Raw genomic sequence first — 19,103 nt, forward strand, 5'->3', positions numbered from 1 at the left:
ATCAAAGTACTCCACTGCGTGGCTAGCCAGTAAAGGCCTAAAAGATGAAAGAATAATGACATGGCCCCCTCCTCACCTGACCTAAAACCTATTGAGAACTTGTGGGCCCTTCTTAAATGGGAGATTTACGGTGAAGGAAAACAATACACCTCTCTGAACAGTGTCTGGGAGTATGTGGTTGCTGCTGCACAAAAAGTTGATCGTCAACAGATCAAGAAACTGACAGACTCCATGAATGGAAGGCTTATGGCTGTCATTGAAAAGAAGGGTGGCTAGATTGGTCACTGATTTTTATTTTGAAATGTCAGAAATGTTTATTTGTAAATTTTGAATTGTTTGTTTATTATTCTTACTTCAACAGATAAACATAAACAAGTGAGATGGGAAAATTTTAGTTTTTCATTTAGTTGCATAATAATTCTGCACACTAATAGTTGCCCAATAATTATGCACCCATAGATATTCTCCTAAGAAAGCCAAAACCTCACTTTTACTTTCTTAAATATTTAGGATTAAGGTTTATTAAAATTTTGGATTGACCGAGAGCACTGTAGTTGTTCAATAATAAAATTAATCCTCAAAAATACAACTTGCCTAATAATTGTGCACACAGTGTAATGTATTCTGTAGAGAAAAAAGTCCAGATAAAAGGTTCCAGCTCCGTGTACCTTCATTCATTTTTCACTTCAAATCCCAAAGTTGAAAAACAAGAAAACGAGTCGTTATTCATTTCAAAAACCAATATTAAAAAACGGGAATAAACATTCAAGTGCGAGTTCGCCCTGACATGCACGTATTTACTTCACATATAACCAGTGTAAATCATGCATAAGTGTTATAAAAAGTAATAATAACGTAACGGCGCGTCTCCTGTTGTTCTGACTTGTGTGTTTGTGTATGTGATGTGCATATATTTGCTCTATCTGCAAAAAACAAACATTATGGGGAGTGATTTCTGTACTGGATGTTGTATGTGGTCGTGTTAGTTCATACTGGACGATCGCCTGACGTCCGAGACGTCATTTATTTATCTTTTATTATAGTATTTCTTGTTCTCGACCAATAAACATCCAAAAATTAATAAAATTGCATGAACTAAGTCTGCAGTAAACAAGGAGCAAACAGCAATTAAACAACAAATAAAGCTGTTAAATAATAATAGTGCATGAAGCAGAACGCTGATTAAAATGCATTAAATGTTGTAATAGTTACAGTGACGTGTACCATTAGATCTGCCTGTAGTACAGAATTAAGTTCTATACGGTAAATTAAATAAATATATATTAATGCAAATGTTAATGTTGTGGCGACGGTGATGTAAAATAATTTAAAGTCCAAACATGTGAGCGGGGTTTTAACGAGACTTTTAATGTCACACAAGCTCAGTGCAAAACAACGGAAGAGCACAAGCACAGCCGGAAAACGATCAATTCAGATATCTTCCCCACACACTTGCTCCCACACTTGCTCCCACACTTGCTTTTCACAAAGTCCTAAAAGTAGACAAAGAGAACCCAGTTAAACAAATGAGACAAAAATATTATACTTGGTCATTTATTTATTGAGGAAAATGATCCAATATTACATATTTGTGAGTGGCAAAAGTATGTGAATCTCTAGGATTTGCAGTTAATTTGAAGGTAAAAATTAGAGTCAGGTGTTTTCGATCAATGGGAGACGATCAGGTGTGAGTGGGCACCCTGTTTTATTTAAAGAACAGGGATCTATCAAAGTCTGCTCCTCACAACACATGTTTGTGGAAGTGTATCATGGCATGAACAAAAGAGATTTCTGAGTGTAACAGTGTAAAAAAGATGCATATGTTTGTGTATAGTTATGAAATTCTTGCAAATGAGTTTGGCACCACCTTTTGGTCACATGCCGCCAGCACCCTTTTATATAACCAGCTGCATTCTGGGAGATCCACAGCACATAGACGGAGCAGTGCTGTGGGTAAGTCCGTCTCAGCAGAGCTCCCAAAATATTGCTAAAAATATACTTTTATCACGTTGGTAACTATTCAGCTCTGCTGTGTTTTGTTTAATAGCAATGTGTAGATCAATATTTGTGAGCTGGTGGTTAATATAAGCTATTTTGCATCTTTTTAATCGGAGTTTGTTAATCGCACGTGCTCAGTTAATAATGAGCCCATTCTGTTTAGGCTGGCTGGCTGATCGTTTTGTAATTGTGATTGCTGAACTCATTGCAGGTAGGTTTGTTTGTTTGTTTGTTTGTTTATCATAAAAGATTATTTATTCATTTGTCTAAGTTTACGTTGTAAAAAATGTTTTGGCATTGCCGCCATTGTAGTGTTTGTGTCCGCCACAAGACGGCAGTGTTCTTTTTGTTTTGTTATATGTATAAAGAAAACTGTAAACTGCCGACAGCACATAGACGGAGCAGTGCTGTGGGCTGGCTGGCTGATCGTTTTGTAATTGTGATTGCTGAACTCATTGCAGGCATATGAATAAAGAAACCCCTTCATCCACCAACCAGTGTCGTGTGATAAAAGGACAGGACGAGACACTAAAGGTCACATTGGTGCCGTGACTCGTGACTTCATTCAAGAACTGGAGGTCGTCCTGTCATCACTTCAGGTGGAAGCCAAAGCAAAGCATTAAGTGGCCTGTCACATACATTTCTCTTCTATTTTTATTTGGGTGTTGTTACCATATTTGTGTCAGAAAGATGTATTCTAGTCCTGGTAACCAGCCTATTTTAAATACACCAGCGCCATCTGTTGGTAGAGGGAAGGGAAAATTTACACCGATACCTTTTTCTGTTGGTAACTCTGTCAACCATATTGATGTACCTGATCTTGATCAAGTGCCTGTAGCAAGCATACCCTCTGCATCTCACCAAAGTAGTGTACCACATACTATAGACCCTGTAACTGCATCCACACCAAACTTAATGCATGAGTACTCCGGTTTGGTCGATAGCATGAGCAGCATAATACAACAGCTTGGTCAACAGTTAGCTGATAGCATAATAGCTCACATTCCAGCTTCTAGCCCAACAGCTTCTCATTCTGACAATGCACAAGTAGACACCAGCCTTAAGTCTCAGTCCACAAACAGCCAGGTTATGGATCCGTCTCAGGTTCATATAGTCACACCTAGGAAAATTAAAGAACCTCCAACTTTTAAAGGAGATGGCTCAGACACTGTTTCTATACAAGAATGGGAGGATCTTATGAAAACCTTCATTAAAAGAACCAATATAAGTTTGGGGGAGCAGGCTGAAGAAATCCTTATGCACCTGCAGGGGAAAGCAAAAGATGTTGTAAGGTTTGGAATTCGTAACAGTAATCTCAACATTCAGAGTAACCCCGATGTGATTTATAGTGTCCTGAGGAAACACTTTAGCTGCACTAAGTATTCTTCTCTTCCTCTGGCTGACTTCTACACAACATTGCCTAAGGACAAGGAAAACACCTTTGATTATTGGTTGAGACTGAATAAAGCTGCTGACACTGCCGCAGACTGTCTGACCGAACAGGGTAAGACACTAGATAACCCAGCATTAGAAGTGACGCGCATGTTTATCAGAAACTGCCCAAGCAAAGACTTAGCCCTTACTTTTAGATCCAAGCCCATTGATAAGTGGACAGCAGAAGAAGTACAGGAAGTGTTGAATGAATATCATGCCGAAACTAGCTTTTCAGCTGCTGCACCTGTGTTTACTGGAGGGAAGGTGAGCGTTGCTGTAAACAAGGTAGAGGTGGGTCCTAACCCAGTCAATAATTCAAGTGATCAGATTTCACAACAGATGCCAAGCCCAGACCATGCCAGTTTAGCTCGTGTTGTGGAGATGCTGGAAAAGATTTTGCTTCATGGCACTGACGTACAGTCTGGCTTTCGGAGAGGAAATGCCTACAAGCTACCGAGAATTGAAGGCTTTGACAAAACACATTGTTCAATTTGCAGTGATGCCACTCACTCTGCCCTTTCTCACTGCCGTGAAAAGAAACTGTGTTTTCAGTGTCATTCAGCTGGCCATGCACGCCGCAACTGCCCAGTGAAGACAAGCGTCATCCCTCAGCATCAGGAAAACTAACCAGTCTGCACTTCAGGGAGGGCAGCGCAGACAAGCATGATGTGCCTCCCAACAATAACATTGGATCTGCTGAGTTTCACGATTATGATTCGCTTTTTGAATTAAGCAGTACTAGTTTAGCTTCATCCAAAACATTAATTTTTCTTGGTTCTCAGAGAATTGCTACAGTTGATAGCTTATTCTACACAGAGGTGACTTTGCACAATGGTCCCAATTTCAGAGCTATGATAGACAGTGGATCAATGGCCTGCACATTAAGTGAAGCTGCTGAGGCAGGCCTTTTATTACATTGTCCTGACATTATCAAGGAAGTGACTGAGGATATTGTCATTGTTGGCTGTGGGGGTCACCATGTAACTCCTAAGGGCTTGTATAATCTTGATGTTACTGTCTATGGGTGTAGAATGGTTATTCCTGCACTAGTTGTACCAGGCCAAACAGAGCAGATGATCTTGGGCAGCAATGCAATTAAGCACCTCTTGACGTCCTTGAAAGACACTGATAGTTATTGGAAGTTAATGTCCTTACCATGCGGTGATCAGAATGATGAGCTTTGTCAATTCATGTGTCTGTTGTCCAATACAGAAAGATGGAGGGGTGGTCCTGTTCCTGATAGAGTGGGCACAATACAGGTTAAAAAATGTGTGACGCTTGAACCACAGAGTGAACATCTTGTCTGGGGCAGGTTACCTAATACATCTTCAATGTCTGCAGGCAGCACAGTAATTGTTGAACCTACTCAGTCAAAAGCTAGGCCTAAGCACATCCTTGTTGGGAGGGTTGTTACACCTTTATGGGGTGATAGATGGGTGCCTGTCAAAGTAATCAATCCCACTAATCACGCCGTAGTTTTAAAAAGAAATGCAAAGATTGCTGATGTTTCCCCCTGTATTGCAGTGGAAGATTTATCCAGTCCCACTGAAGTCCACTGTGGCACGCAGTGCACGCAAAATGTACAATTACAGCCCAGGTCAGAGGAGGACATGGCGCATGTTTTAGAGACGCTGGGACTAAGGGATCTGGACTTAAAGTCATGTGAGGTGTCACTAGAGTGCAAGGACAAACTGCTTCGACTCATTGAGCAGTATGAATCAGTGTTTTCCAGACACAAAATGGACTGTGGTGAAGCCAAGGGCTTTGTACATCGCATTCACTTGGTTGATGATAAACCTTTCCGATTGCCATACCGACGCATTCCTCCGAGTCATTACGAAAAGCTGAGAACCGCTTTAAATGAAATGGAAGAAAGAGGCATTATACAAAAGTCACACAGTGAATATGCATCACCACTCGTTCTGGTGTGGAAGAAAAACGGTGATCTTAGAATTTGCACTGACTTTAGGTGGCTCAATGCTAGAACAGTGAAGGACGCCCACCCACTACCTCATCAAGCAGATTCTTTAGCTGCACTTGGTGGGAACGCATTTTTCTCCACCATGGATCTCACATCAGGCTTTTATAACATTCCGCTACATGAGGACGACAGGAAGTATACTGCATTTTCATCTCCATTTGGGCTGCATGAATATACTCGTCTTCCTCAAGGTCTGTGTAACAGTCCTGCTACGTTCATGCGTATGATGATGTCTATATTCGGTGATCAGAACTTTACAAGCCTGCTTTGTTACTTAGATGATCTTTTGGTGTTTGGTCCAACTGAAGAGATCGCACTTCAGAGATTGCGGATTGTGTTCTCTCGTCTTGCAGAACACAACCTCAAACTTGCACCTAAAAAATGCTCCTTCCTTAGACAATCAGTGAGGTTTCTTGGTCACATCATATGTGAGGATGGTGTTCAAACAGACCCAGAGAAGGTTAAGGCCATTAATGATATCCAGGCAACTGACCTCATGGAAGCTGACATGAAAACACCATGTGCAAAGAAAATCAGGTCATTTCTAGGTATGGTCATGTATTATCAGCACTTTATTGAGAGATGCTCTGCAAAGGCCAAGCCTCTTTTCAAGCTCACTGCTGAACCAGGCAAACATAAATCTGGGAAGAGAGGACGAAATGCACCTAAGAAGGCAGGACACGTCAAACTGTCTCCTTCTGATTGGTCTACAGAATGTCAAGAGGCATTCGAGTCTCTGAAACATGACATCATGACAACTGTCACTCTGGCCCATCCTAACTTCAATGAGCCTTTCATTTTGGCTGTGGACGCTTCATTTGATGGAATCGGAGCAGTCCTTTCTCAGATGTCACCTGGTGCAAAAATAGCTAGACCTGTGGCTTTTGCAAGCAAAACACTGTCCAGATCTCAGATGAACTACCCTGCACATAGGCTTGAATTTCTTGCGCTAAAATGGGCGATTTGTGACAAATTTAGCCATTGGCTAAAAGGCAGACACTTCATAGTTTGGACCGACAACAACCCATTGACGTATATTCTGACCAAACCTCGACTTGACGCATGTGAACAACGGTGGATATCTAAGCTTGCTTCCTACAGCTTTGACCTGAAGTACATACCTGGTCCCAAGAATGTTGTTGCTGATGCCTTAAGTCGGGAGCCATTTGTTCAGTCGTGTGTCAGCCATCGCCTGTTATCAGAGCCTTATACTGCTCTTCTCAACCAAGTTAATGGTGTGAGTGGTGGAACCGTCCAAGACACCTTCAGATTCTCCAACAACTGTCAAGTGGTTCAGAATTCCAGTGATGATTCAGCTGAAGGGCTGGTGAATGAACCTACACTGCCTGTTGCAGAGGGCTCTATAGCAGCAGATGAGATTGATGCCTTGTTCAGTGCTCAGTGTACTGGTGGTGTGAGTCAAATAATTGGAACAGGCCCAAATATTCCTATGCTTCAGAAGGAAGATCCGAGCACTACTCTTCCACAGAGCCGGCTGCTCACTATGCAAGAACAAGATGGCACTATAGGCAGAGCCATGTTTTACGTGCAGAGACACAGGCGTCCCACCAAGCGTGAGCGAGCTGCTGAGCCTCGTAGCGTCATCAAGCTTCTTAGACATTGGAAAAAATTTATCATTAGGGATGGTATGTTGTATAAGACTAGAAAAGACCATCGCACAAACAAGAAGCTTTTCCTGTTTGTAGTCCCTGACTCTTTGAAACAAAAGGTTCTACATGGCCTGCATGATGCAGCGGGTCACCAAGGTCAGTCTCGCACACTGTCCCTAGCCAGGCAAAGATTTTTTTGGAGTGGCATGGAGCGTGATGTTATGAACCATGTTAAGTCCTGTGACCGATGCATTGTGGGAAAGACACCAGAACCACATGCTTGTGCTCCACTCACAAACATCACTACCACTGAGCCAATGGAACTAGTCTGCATAGACTTTTGGACTGCAGAGCAAGGTAATAAGTCTGTGGATGTGCTTGTCATTACAGATCACTTTTCCAAGATGGCACACGCTTTTCCTTGCAAGAACCAATCTGCTAAACAAGTTGCACGGCGTCTTTGGAATGACTTATTTCTCATTTATGGTTTTCCAAAGCGCATTCATTCTGACCAAGGTGCCAATTTCGAAAGCAAACTCATAAAAGAACTACTTGAGATGGCTGGAGTTCAAAAGTCACACACAACGCCTTATCACCCTATGGGGAATGGCATTACAGAAAGATTTAACAGGACACTTGGCAATATGATAAGGTCTTTGCCTTCACAGTCCAAAGCAAAGTGGCCCAACATGCTGAATCTTTTGACTTTCTGTTACAACTGCACAGAACATGAAACCACTGGGTTTGCGCCATTTTATCTCATGTTTGGGAGGATTCCTAGACTTCCCATTGACGTCATGTTTCAGCATGCCAGCAACAGCAATGGTGACATAGTCAGTCATCTTGAGTTCGTGACTCATCTAAAGAGAGACTTGCATGAGGCAGCTCAAATTGTGCAAAAGAACACCTTCAGAGAGCAGACACGTCATGCTAAGCTGTATGACAAGAAGGTGAAAGGTTCTCCCTTGGCAGTTGGGGATAGAGTGCTTCTTGCCAACAGAGGTGAAAGAGGGAAGCGTAAGATTGCAGACAAATGGGAGTCAACCCCATACGAAGTCATGTCTGTAAGACCTGCCATTAATGTTTACAGGGTTAGGGATTCTCTGACAGGAAAAGAAAGGGTTGTCCACAGGAACCTTATGCTACCTGTTAATTTCTTACCTCTGGATGGTGACGTAGATGCACAGTCTGATGATAAGTCTTCCACTAATGAACAAGATGCTGCTGTGCCTACTGAGGTAGAAGGAAGCGGTGATCGTACAATGTCATGGCTCATGCAATGTGATGATGATGGTGTATCACATGTGAATGATGACACAGAGCGTCAGTGCTTACCGGACCAACTCGATGAAGCACCTGACATAACATCTTCCTTTGACTCTTCACTTAGTATTTCTAACCAGTCAGCTAGCAGTCATCATAGTGTTGACAATGTTAACAATTCGCCTCAGTCATCCCTTGTTTCTCTTGATCACTTTCAGTCACATTCAGACACATCACACTCTCAGGAACCTGTGATCTGCACACAGCCTACTACAGCTCGCACTAGGGTTGGTAGAATCGTTAGGCCTCCCAATCGTCTTATTTGTGAGATGAATGACCAGGCTTTGCATAGCCCAAAATCTACTGTCGGTACTTTGTTTACTTTTCTGAAGGATGTACTTTCAGTATAAGCAATTTAATTTAGTGCATCTCTAGTTGTAACTGCCTTTTTGTCGCAGCTGTTTGAGTGATTGGAACACTGTTTTAGTTCAAGAGGTGTATAGGGCATCTTTTGTGTCTGTGTCGAGTAAGGGGCTAGGTACCACTTCTTGCTCACACACTCCTTTAAGGAGAATTTTTCTAATTGACATGCAAACAGATATGTTCCATAGTGTACACATTTTGTTGTATTTCTTTCTTTCGTCAGTTTTGTCACTACAGTTTTTTTCTTTTTCGCTTTGTCGTAATGTTTCACCCATTTGCCAGAATTTCAGGGGGGTGTATGTAACAGTGTAAAAAAGATGCATATGTTTGTGTATAGTTATGAAATTCTTGCAAATGAGTTTGGCACCACCTTTTGGTCACATGCCGCCAGCACCCTTTTATATAACCAGCTGCATTCTGGGAGATCCACAGCACATAGACGGAGCAGTGCTGTGGGTAAGTCCGTCTCAGCAGAGCTCCCAAAATATTGCTAAAAATATACTTTTATCACGTTGGTAACTATTCAGCTCTGCTGTGTTTTGTTTAATAGCAATGTGTAGATCAATATTTGTGAGCTGGTGGTTAATATAAGCTATTTTGCATCTTTTTAATCGGAGTTTGTTAATCGCACGTGCTCAGTTAATAATGAGCCCATTCTGTTTAGGCTGGCTGGCTGATCGTTTTGTAATTGTGATTGCTGAACTCATTGCAGGTAGGTTTGTTTGTTTGTTTGTTTGTTTATCATAAAAGATTATTTATTCATTTGTCTAAGTTTACGTTGTAAAAAATGTTTTGGCATTGCCGCCATTGTAGTGTTTGTGTCCGCCACAAGACGGCAGTGTTCTTTTTGTTTTGTTATATGTATAAAGAAAACTGTAAACTGCCGACAGCACATAGACGGAGCAGTGCTGTGGGCTGGCTGGCTGATCGTTTTGTAATTGTGATTGCTGAACTCATTGCAGGCATATGAATAAAGAAACCCCTTCATCCACCAACCAGTGTCGTGTGATAAAAGGACAGGACGAGACACTAAAGGTCACATGAGGACCTCAGAAAAAGAGTTGTTGATGCTCATCAGACTGGAAAAGGTTACAAAACCATCTCTAAAGAGTTTGGACTCCACCAATCCACAGTCAGACAGATTGTGTACAAATGGAGGAAATTCAAGACCATTGTTACCCTCCCCAGGAGTGGTCAACCATTAAAGATCACTCCAAGAGCACGGCGTGTAATAGTCGGCGAGGTCACAAAGGAACCCAGGGTAACTGCTAAGCAACTGAAGGCCTCTCTCACATTGGCTAATGTTAATGTTCATGAGTCCACCATCAGGAGAACACTGAACAACAATGGTGTGCATGGCAGGGTTGCAAGATGAAAGCCACTGCTCTCCAAAAAGAACATTGCTGCTCGTCTGCAGTTTGCTACAGATCACGTGGACGAGCCAGAAGGCTATTGGAAGAATGTTTTGTGGACGGATGAGACCAAAATAAAACTTTTTGGTTTAAATGAAAAGCGTTATGTTTGGAGAAAGGAAAACACTGCATTCCAGCATAAGAACCTTATCCCATTTGTGAAACATGGTGGTGGTAGTATCATGGTTTGGGCCTGTTTTGCTGCATCTGGGCCAGGACGGCTTGCCATCATTGATGGAACAATGAATTCTGAATTATATCAGAGAATTCTAAAGGAAAATGTCAGGACATCTGTCCATGAACTGAATCTCAGGAGAAGGTGGGTCATGCAGCAAGACAACGACCCTAAGCACACAAGTCGTCCAAAGAATGGTTAAAGAAGAATAAAGTTCATGTTTTGGAATGGCCAGATTAAGGTCCTGACCTTAATCCAATGGAAATGTTGTGGAAGGACCTGAAGCGAGCAGTTAATGTGAGGAAACCCACCAACATCCCAGAGTTGAAGCTGTTCTGTACGGAGGAATGGGCTCAAATTCCTCCAAGCCGGTGTGCAGAACTGATCAACAGTTACCCGAAACGTTTAGTTGCAGTTATTGCTGCAAAGGGGGGTCACACCAGATACTGAAAGCAAAGGTTCACATACTTTTGCCACTCACAAATATATAATATTGGATCATTTTCAATAAATTATAGATAGATAGATAGATAGATAGATAGATACTTTATTAATCCCGAAGGAAATTGAGGCCTCAGTAGCAAGTTACATAAATCAAAGTCAAAGAGTAAGTAATAGTGCACACTACAAAGATTTACATTATACATACATATGGTACATGTGATACATACGAAGGTGCTATTTCAGTTAACACTGCAAAGCTAGTGTGGATTATAAGTCACAGTTTTAAGATAAATTAAAAAATGAATGTAAAGTGAATTTTAAAGTATACAGTATAAAGTGAACCACTGTACAATATACTAAAAGTAAGAAAAAAGTACAAAAATGTGCAGATTTATGTACATAAGGTGCGGATGTGCTGTTAGTGCCTGTGCACATGAGTGCCCACAAATATGAACACACACGTGCTCACCCACATTTACATATTATTGTACATGTACAATTGACACAGTTCAGTTACATCAGTTCAGTCCTCAGTTCCTCCTCGCCCCCCTCTGCGTAGAGTTAAAGAGCCTAATGGCTCTGGGAACAAATGATTTCCTGAGTCTGTCTGTAGAGCAGCTCTGTGACAGTAGTCTTCCACTAAACACACTTCTCTGTTGCAGAAAAGTTGTGTGCAGTGGATGGTTTTGATTGTCCATAATGGAAAGCACTTTGTTCAGAGTCCTTTTCTCTGTTACAGTTACAAGTGAATCCAGCTCTATACCGACCACTTTTCCAGCTTTCCTGACCAGTTTATCCAGCTGTGTTGCATCCCTCTTATTAATGCTGCCCCCAGCACACCACACTATAAAAGAGAGTGCTAGCAACCACAGATTGATAAAACATCTGCAGGAGTGTCCTACCTATGCTGAAGGACCCCAGCCTTCTCAGGAAATAAAGCTGTCTCTGTGTCTTTTTGTATATATTGTCCGTGCTTTCAGACCAGTCCAATTTATCATCCAGCTGCAAACCAAGGTACTTGTAGGTCCTTACTAACTCCACATTAGACTCCTTAATAGAGACCGGCTGCAAGGGATGCCCAGATCTACGAAAGTCCACCACCATCTCTTTAGTTTTCGATGAATTTAACTGTAGATGGTTCAACTGGCACCAAGCAACAAAGTCATCCACCAGGTTCCTATACTCCTCCTCCTGTCCATCCCGTACACACCCAATAATCACAGTGTCGTCAGAAAACTTTTGCATGTGGCAAGTCTCTGAGTTGTAATTAAAGTCTGATGTGTATAGTGTAAACAGGAAGGGCGACAGCACAGTCCCCTGTGGTGCTCCAGTGCTGCTAACCACAGTCTCTGAAGTACAATCCCTCAGTCTGACATACTGTGGTCGGCCAGTTAGGTAGTCCGTGATCCATGTTACCAGGTATGGGTCCACTTGCATCCTGGTCAGTTTATCACTTAGTAGGAGGGGCTGGATTGTGTTGAAGGCACTGGAGAAATAAAAAAACATGATTCTCACAGCGCAGTTCCCCTTGTCCAGGTGGGAGTAAGCCCGATGAAGAAAGTAGAGGATGGCATCTTCTACACCCACCTTCTCCTGATAGGCAAACTGTAGTGGGTCCACAGCATGCTTAAACTGGGGTCTGATGAGGTGTAGGAGCAGCCTTTCCATAGTCTTCATTATGTGTGAGGTTAGTGCAACAGGCCTAAAGTCATTTAGCTCACTGGGACGCCCAGATTTTGGCACAGGAATGATGCATGATGTCTTCCACAAGGCAAGGCAAGGCAAGTTTATTTGTATAGCGCCTTTCATACACAGTGGCAATTCAAAGTGCTTTACATAAGGAAAAAAAATTTATTAAAAGCATTAAAACATTCCTGAGATCTAAAACCTCAGAAAGACTTCTTGCAAACATTTAGTTACAATTAAGACAACATGAAATTCAAACAAGAGAGATAAAAAAAAAAAAAAAAAATTAAGGACATGAAAAATTTAAAGAAAATATTGTAAAGTATAACCTACAATTTAGGGAATATGAAATTAAAACAAGAGAGATAAAAAATTAAGAACATGAAAACTAAAAGAAAATATAGTAAAATATACACTACAATTTAGAAGAGCATGAAAAACTAAAAGAAATATGGTAAAATGAGGGTAATAGCAAAAATTTCGAGCTCAATCATAGGCACAAGAAAAAAGAAATGTTTTTAACCTGGATTTAAAGATTTCTACATTTAAGGAACATCTAATATCTCCTGGCAGTCTGTTCCAGTTATATGCAGCCCAACAGCTAAATGCTGCTTCACCATGTTTAGTTTGGACTCTGGGCTCAACTAGCTGACCTGAGTCCATGGATCTAAGAGATCTACTGGGTTTATATTCTCTAAACATTTCTGAGATGTATTCTGGGCCGAACCCATTCAGTGATTTATAGACCAGTAGCAGCACTTTAAATTCTATTCTGTAACTAACTGGAAGCCAGTGTAGAGATTTTAGAACTGGAGTGATGTGCTCAGTTCTCTTCGTCTTAGTTAAAACTCTAGCAGCAGCGTTCTGAATGAGCTGTAACTGTTTAATGGTCTTTTTGGGAAGTCCAGTTAAGAGACCATTACAATAGTCCACCCTACTGGAGATAAAAGCATGGATCAGCTTCTCTAGGTCATGTTGGCACACTAGACCCTTGATTTTGGCTATATTTCTAAGATGGTAGAAGGCTGTTTTGGTGATGATTTTTATATGGCTGGTGAATGTGAGATCTGAGTCTATTAGAACACCAAGATTTCGGACTTGGTCTTTGGTTTTTAGAGCCCGGGAACTGAGGTGTTCACTGACACTGGTCCTCTTTTCTTTGCTGCCAAACACGACAATCTCTGTTTTGTCCTTATTTAACTGTAAAAAATTCTGGCTCATCCAGTTATTGATGTCCTCCAGACACTGACACAGTGAATCTGTTCGGCTGTAATCATCTGGTGAGAGAGCCAGATATATCTGTGTGTCATCTGCATAACTATGGTAATCAATGTTGTTAGCCTGTAGCATTTGGCCTAATGGCAGCATATAAAGATTGAACAGAAGAGGTCCGAGAACTGATCCCTGGGGGATTCCACATGTCATAGCCACCCTGTCAGATTCACAGCTGCCAATAGTGACGAAGTAACTCCGGTCTTCTAAATAAGACCTGAACCAATTAAGGACTGTTCCGGAAAGTCCAACCCAGTTTTCCAACCTGTCCAGCAATATTCTATGATCTACAGTGTCAAAGGCAGCACTAAGATCCAGTAAAACCAGAACTGATATTTTACCCGAGTCAGTATTCAGCCGTAGATCATTTAACACTTTTATGAGAGCCGTTTCAGTGCTGTGGTGAGCTCGAAAGCCTGACTGAAATTTGTCAAAATAACCACTGGAATTCAAAAAACTGCTGACTTGATTGTAAACAACTTTCTCAATGATCTTAGCTATGAAAGGAAGATTTGAGATCGGCCTGTAGTTGTTTAACACAGACGCATCCAGAGTTCTCTTTTTTAGGAGTGGCTTAATGGCAGCTGTTTTCAGTGACTTTGGGAAAACGCCTGATTCTAGTGAGCCATTAACTATTTGTTGCAAATCAGTTTTTACAGAGTTAAAAATAGTTTAAAAAAATTCAGATGGCAGTATGTCGAGACAACATGTCGATGATTTAAGATGCTGAACTGTTTTCTCCAGTGTTTTTTGGTCTATTGTATTAAATTGTGACATAATAGTCATGTTATTTTTAGGTGTCTGTAGGGGCAGCATGGTTTCATCGTTTGACTGAGTGGCGTTGATGGTCAGTCTAATAGTTTTGATTTTTTCACAGAAGAAATGAGCAAATTCATTACATTTCTCTGTGGACAGAAGTTCTGGTGTGATCCGTTTTGGAGGATTTGTAAGCTTGTCGACCACGTTGAATAGAGTGCGGGTGTTGTTGATGTTCCTGTTAATGATCTTAGAGAAGTGCAGCTGTCTAGCCCTGCATAACTCCGAGTTAAAACTACAAAGGCTTTGCTTATAGAGATCATAGTGGATTTGAAGTTTAGTTTTCCTCCACTTACGTTCAGCTCTCCTGCATTCTCTTTTCAGAGCTATTACCATCATTGTGTTACGCCATGGTGCTTTCTGTTTGCTCAACGTTTTCATGACTTTTACCGGGGCAACCACATCCATGACAGTCAATATTTTCACATTAAAATTATCCAGGAGTTCATCAACTGACTCTGCAATTAAAGTTGGTGATATAGCTATGGCCTCCCTAAACTGAGAACTAGTACTTTCATTTATGCACCTTTTCTTAACAGAAACAGAGCTAGTTTGAGCATCTGGAGTGATCAGCATTTCAAAGAAGACACAAAAATGATCAGAGAGGGCCAAGTCCTTGACCATAACAGAAGAAATGTTAAGACCTTTAGAAATAACTAGATCCAGAGTGTGCCCTCGAGTATGTGTAGGCCCTTTCACATGTTGCAATAGACCAAATGTGTCAAAAAGTCCAAAAAGTTCTTTGGTGTTATTGTCCTTGTTATTATCTAAGTGGATGTTAAAATCCCCAGTTATGATGAAAAAGCTGTACTCAGTGGAGATAACTGACAGTAGTTCAGTAAATTCATCTATAAAATGTGCAGAGTATCTTGGAGGTTTATAAATGGTTAAAAATAAAATTTTGGGAGTACCCTTCAAAATAAAACAGAGGTATTCAAAAGACATAAAATTGCTAAGTACAGTCTCTTTGCACTGGAATACATCTTTAAATAAGGCAGCTACTCCTCCACCTTTCCTACCACTTCGACACACATTCATAGAACTGAAGTTTGCTGGTGCAGTTTCATTAAGAACAGTAGCACTGCTGCCTTCTGCTAACCATGTTTCAGTTAGAAACAGAAAATCTAAACTGTAGGATAGAATTATGTCATTCACTAAAAATGATTTGTTGGCTAGAGATCTAATATTAAGCAGAGCTAGCTTTAAAGGAACCACAGGAGCCCCTGGGGCAGCCCGAGGTTGTGGTGGTACAGGTAAGAGGTTAGACTGGTTGACTTGATATGCTGAATGCGTTCTATTCTTTCTATTTCTAATCAACACAGGAATAGAAAACATTTCAGGCATACTGGGTCCAAGCTTACTCTCCAAACTGTTGTCAGTATCATATCTGCTATAGCAAGGACCCTGAACACATCACAACGAGTTATCATTGTTTTGTATTCTGCAGCCGCTATCAGTAGCACTCGCTGAACATTCTGAACTCTGTACAGCCAGAGTAGATGAAGTACAAGGCTGCTGCTGACGGTGCTGAAGTGGCCTCAGAGAACGGGGAGGGGGCTGTGGACAGGGGGGAAGGGGTGCCCTGCGCTTTTTGGGTGAAACCTGTGGACTGGCTGAGATGGAGTGTGAGAATTTAGTCCCAACACACACCAGTTTCTCCATTTTCTCTGTAAAATCCATATGTGGAGGTGATGTTGTGGAGAGAGAGAAGTTGGAGGATGACTGTGATGTCTCTGCTATTGACTGCTGTGTCACTGTCTGATGATGAAGGTCGTAATAGCTTTCATCAAGAGTCAGAAACTCAGCCTGAGCTGTGTTCTCCAGTGATGGGGATTGTATGTTTGATGGTCCTTCATGGTTGAAAGCAGGTGAGGGAGGTTGAGGATGCACGTATTGTGTCGAGTCAGTCCAAGAAGCAGCAGATGGGTGGCGAAGAGCAAAATGGAGGTTGTCCTTTAGTGCCTTCACTCCAGTCTTGCTTAGGTGGGTGCCATCTGGGTAAAAAAATTCTCTGCGCCCCCAGAATAAATTAAAATTGTCAATATAATTTATATCTTTCAGACTGCAGGTTCTGCTCAGCCACGTATTGAGGTTGAGTAGCCGTGAAAACATATTAGATCCTCGGGCTGGGAGAGGTCCACTGATGAACTTCTGAGCAGTCAGCTTCTCAAGTGTATTAAACAGTTCAGTGAAGTTGTTCTTTAAGATTTCTGACTCCTCTCTGCGAATGTCACTTCTGCCCACGTGCAGAAAAATTCGGTCGATCGCTCCATGCTGGGAGAGAATGTTGGGAAGTTCCTCATTTAATTCCGAGACAGTCACGTTCGGGAGACAGCATGTTAGCATTGATCTGCTGCCTATATTCTTGATGGCAGAGTCACCGACGATCAGAGTTTTCAGAGCGTTCTCTGCATCAGGCGAGGGCCTCTGCTTAATCAGCCTCGTGTTTTTGCTAGCTTGCTTTGAGTCCCCTTTTATAGTCAGCTTCGCTGGTTCTGTTTCGTTACCATTACCGCTGGGGGTAACCTCGATCAGATTTCTGAGCGGTTCAAAACGATTCAGCAAAGGGATCGGTTTTGGTTGCGACCCTGCTATTTTCCCACGGGGTGCAGTTGTGCTAGCTTTTGGAATGGTTTTAGCTTTCTGAGCCCATGATGAACAGTCTGGCGTGGAAGACATTAAAACAGCCACCTGCTGCTTTTGTGCTTTTGGTTTTGCTCCAAGTTTGTGCCACCGACTTATTCTCTCACATGGCTCATTTCTGTTCTCCTGTTTTGGTTGAATTCTGTCAAGCTTCGGGAAGTCTGTTAAGCTGTCTAGACTTAGCTTAGCTGGTTGTTTTGTGTTAGATTTTGACTCTGGAACCATAGTTAGTGATCTGGAACCATTTCTCCTATCCATTCCAGGTAGAATTGTGAGCATTTTTGTCTCCAGCACAGCGATTTTCCGTAGGAGTCTGTAGCAGTTGGAGCAGCACGAAGAACCCGCTGTAGTGATAGGAGCCATGGTACTCCTGATAACTGTGCCCGAGTTCAGTCTGACGGCTAGTGGAAAACTCCGTTAACTAAGTGTCTAGTTTAATGTAGTTCTGTAATTCTGTGCCTTTCCAGCCGATCTATCGTCAGTGTTTGCTGATTGAGCTCTATATTTTAGAAATAAAAGATAAATAATAAGTAACTAAAATAACTAAAAACTAAAAGCAAGCGGAGAGCAGACAGAAAGCGTGCAGCCAGAGCGAGCGTTCAAGGAGATGGAGGATACACTCACTCATACAATATTAACGGCTGTAAGTTTATTATTGACGGGATGTTGGAATGAAATCAGGGTTCTGATGGCTGAGGTGCAGGACAGAACACAGATGATCATTTGCTGCTATAAGAACCGTGTTCATCTGTGCTAGTTTAATATGTTACTGGGCTGGTTGTAACAATACCAGTAAAGAAAGCAGTAAAACACAATAGCAAGTGTGCAGGACTACAAGGTAAAATATAATAAATATAATAAATATCACTGGCAGCCACGCCTAAATATGGGAGCAGCCAGAAGAAGAAGAAAATGATGCACTAATGCAGTTTTATTTCCACAGCCTGTAGGACTATTGAGGGAGAGTCACACTATACCACAATCCTTCACCAGCACCCATATATGAACCCAGCTGAGGTGCTTTGCTAGCTGCATGAGACTGCTGGGAATATTAAGTCAGTGGTGAACATGTTAAATTCTCTGCTTAATCTTTAAATAAATTCACAGTTAAATCTTAATCTGATCAAGTTACATTTTCACAGCCTGTCAGACCATCAGACCAGAACCACAGGAAGCTCCAGCACATCGTACACTGTGTTGTAAATGACAGTAGATGAGAGGAGACTAGCAGACCAGCACCAGCGCATCATGGTACATCACTCCTAATGTATTAATACTCTAAATGTTTAAATACAGTCAGTGATTCTGAACATGAAACACTTGCTAATATGACTTGATTATGTTTGTAGTGTCACACAGCTGTACATCAACTTCTGGTGCTAAAATATCCTCACCAGTGCAGTCCAACAACCACAGAAGATCCCTGTCCATGATATTCAAGATCAACCTGAAGAGACTCCACAGATCTTCAGTCACATCAACTGTAGTCTGTTTAATTAGAGTAAAAAATAAACTATAATTATAGAAATATCACTGATGTTTGTGTTGTTTCTCTAATATGTTAAACACTGTTACAGTATTAGTTCACTTTTCTATTACTGATGAAGTGGAGCCACTGTTTTGGGTCAGAATAAAGTGTTACTGCCACATTGGTGAGCACAAAACAAGCCAGTATGACCTGAAATTAAAAATTATCTATATAAATTTATAGCTTTTTATTTTGTAAAGTGTCTTTAATTGTTGATTTATTTAATTAAGAGCGACAGCATGGAAAAGTGTTTATAGTACAGAGGTAGTGAGGGGTGGTTCATAATAAAACATGTAGAGTTTACCAGAGCGCCTCCTTGTGGCCATTGAAGCTTCTGACAATCTTATAGGATCATTATAGCAACTAAATTAAACTTAATGACCACATTATATACATTTAGATCAAAATATTAGAGACC

General features: G+C 41.4%; 1 long non-coding RNA gene across 2 annotated transcripts; it reads left to right on the top strand.

Moving 5' to 3' along the window:
* The first annotated feature begins 1,803 nt into the window (after nt 1–1,803).
* Nucleotides 1,804–18,685, top strand: LOC134335301 (uncharacterized). Of its 2 annotated transcripts, none has more exons than XR_010015563.1 (4): nt 1,804–2,597; nt 18,101–18,212; nt 18,300–18,408; nt 18,507–18,685. It is a non-coding gene; the product is annotated as an uncharacterized LOC134335301 (long non-coding RNA). The 2 variants fall into 2 exon arrangements; XR_010015564.1 differs by lacking the exon at nt 1,804–2,597 and adding an exon at nt 10,653–10,667.
* Nucleotides 18,686–19,103: the final 418 nt, after the last annotated feature.

This window comes from Trichomycterus rosablanca, chromosome 2 (assembly GCF_030014385.1).
Source record: "Trichomycterus rosablanca isolate fTriRos1 chromosome 2, fTriRos1.hap1, whole genome shotgun sequence".
NCBI classification, from domain to species: domain Eukaryota; kingdom Metazoa; phylum Chordata; class Actinopteri; order Siluriformes; family Trichomycteridae; genus Trichomycterus; species Trichomycterus rosablanca.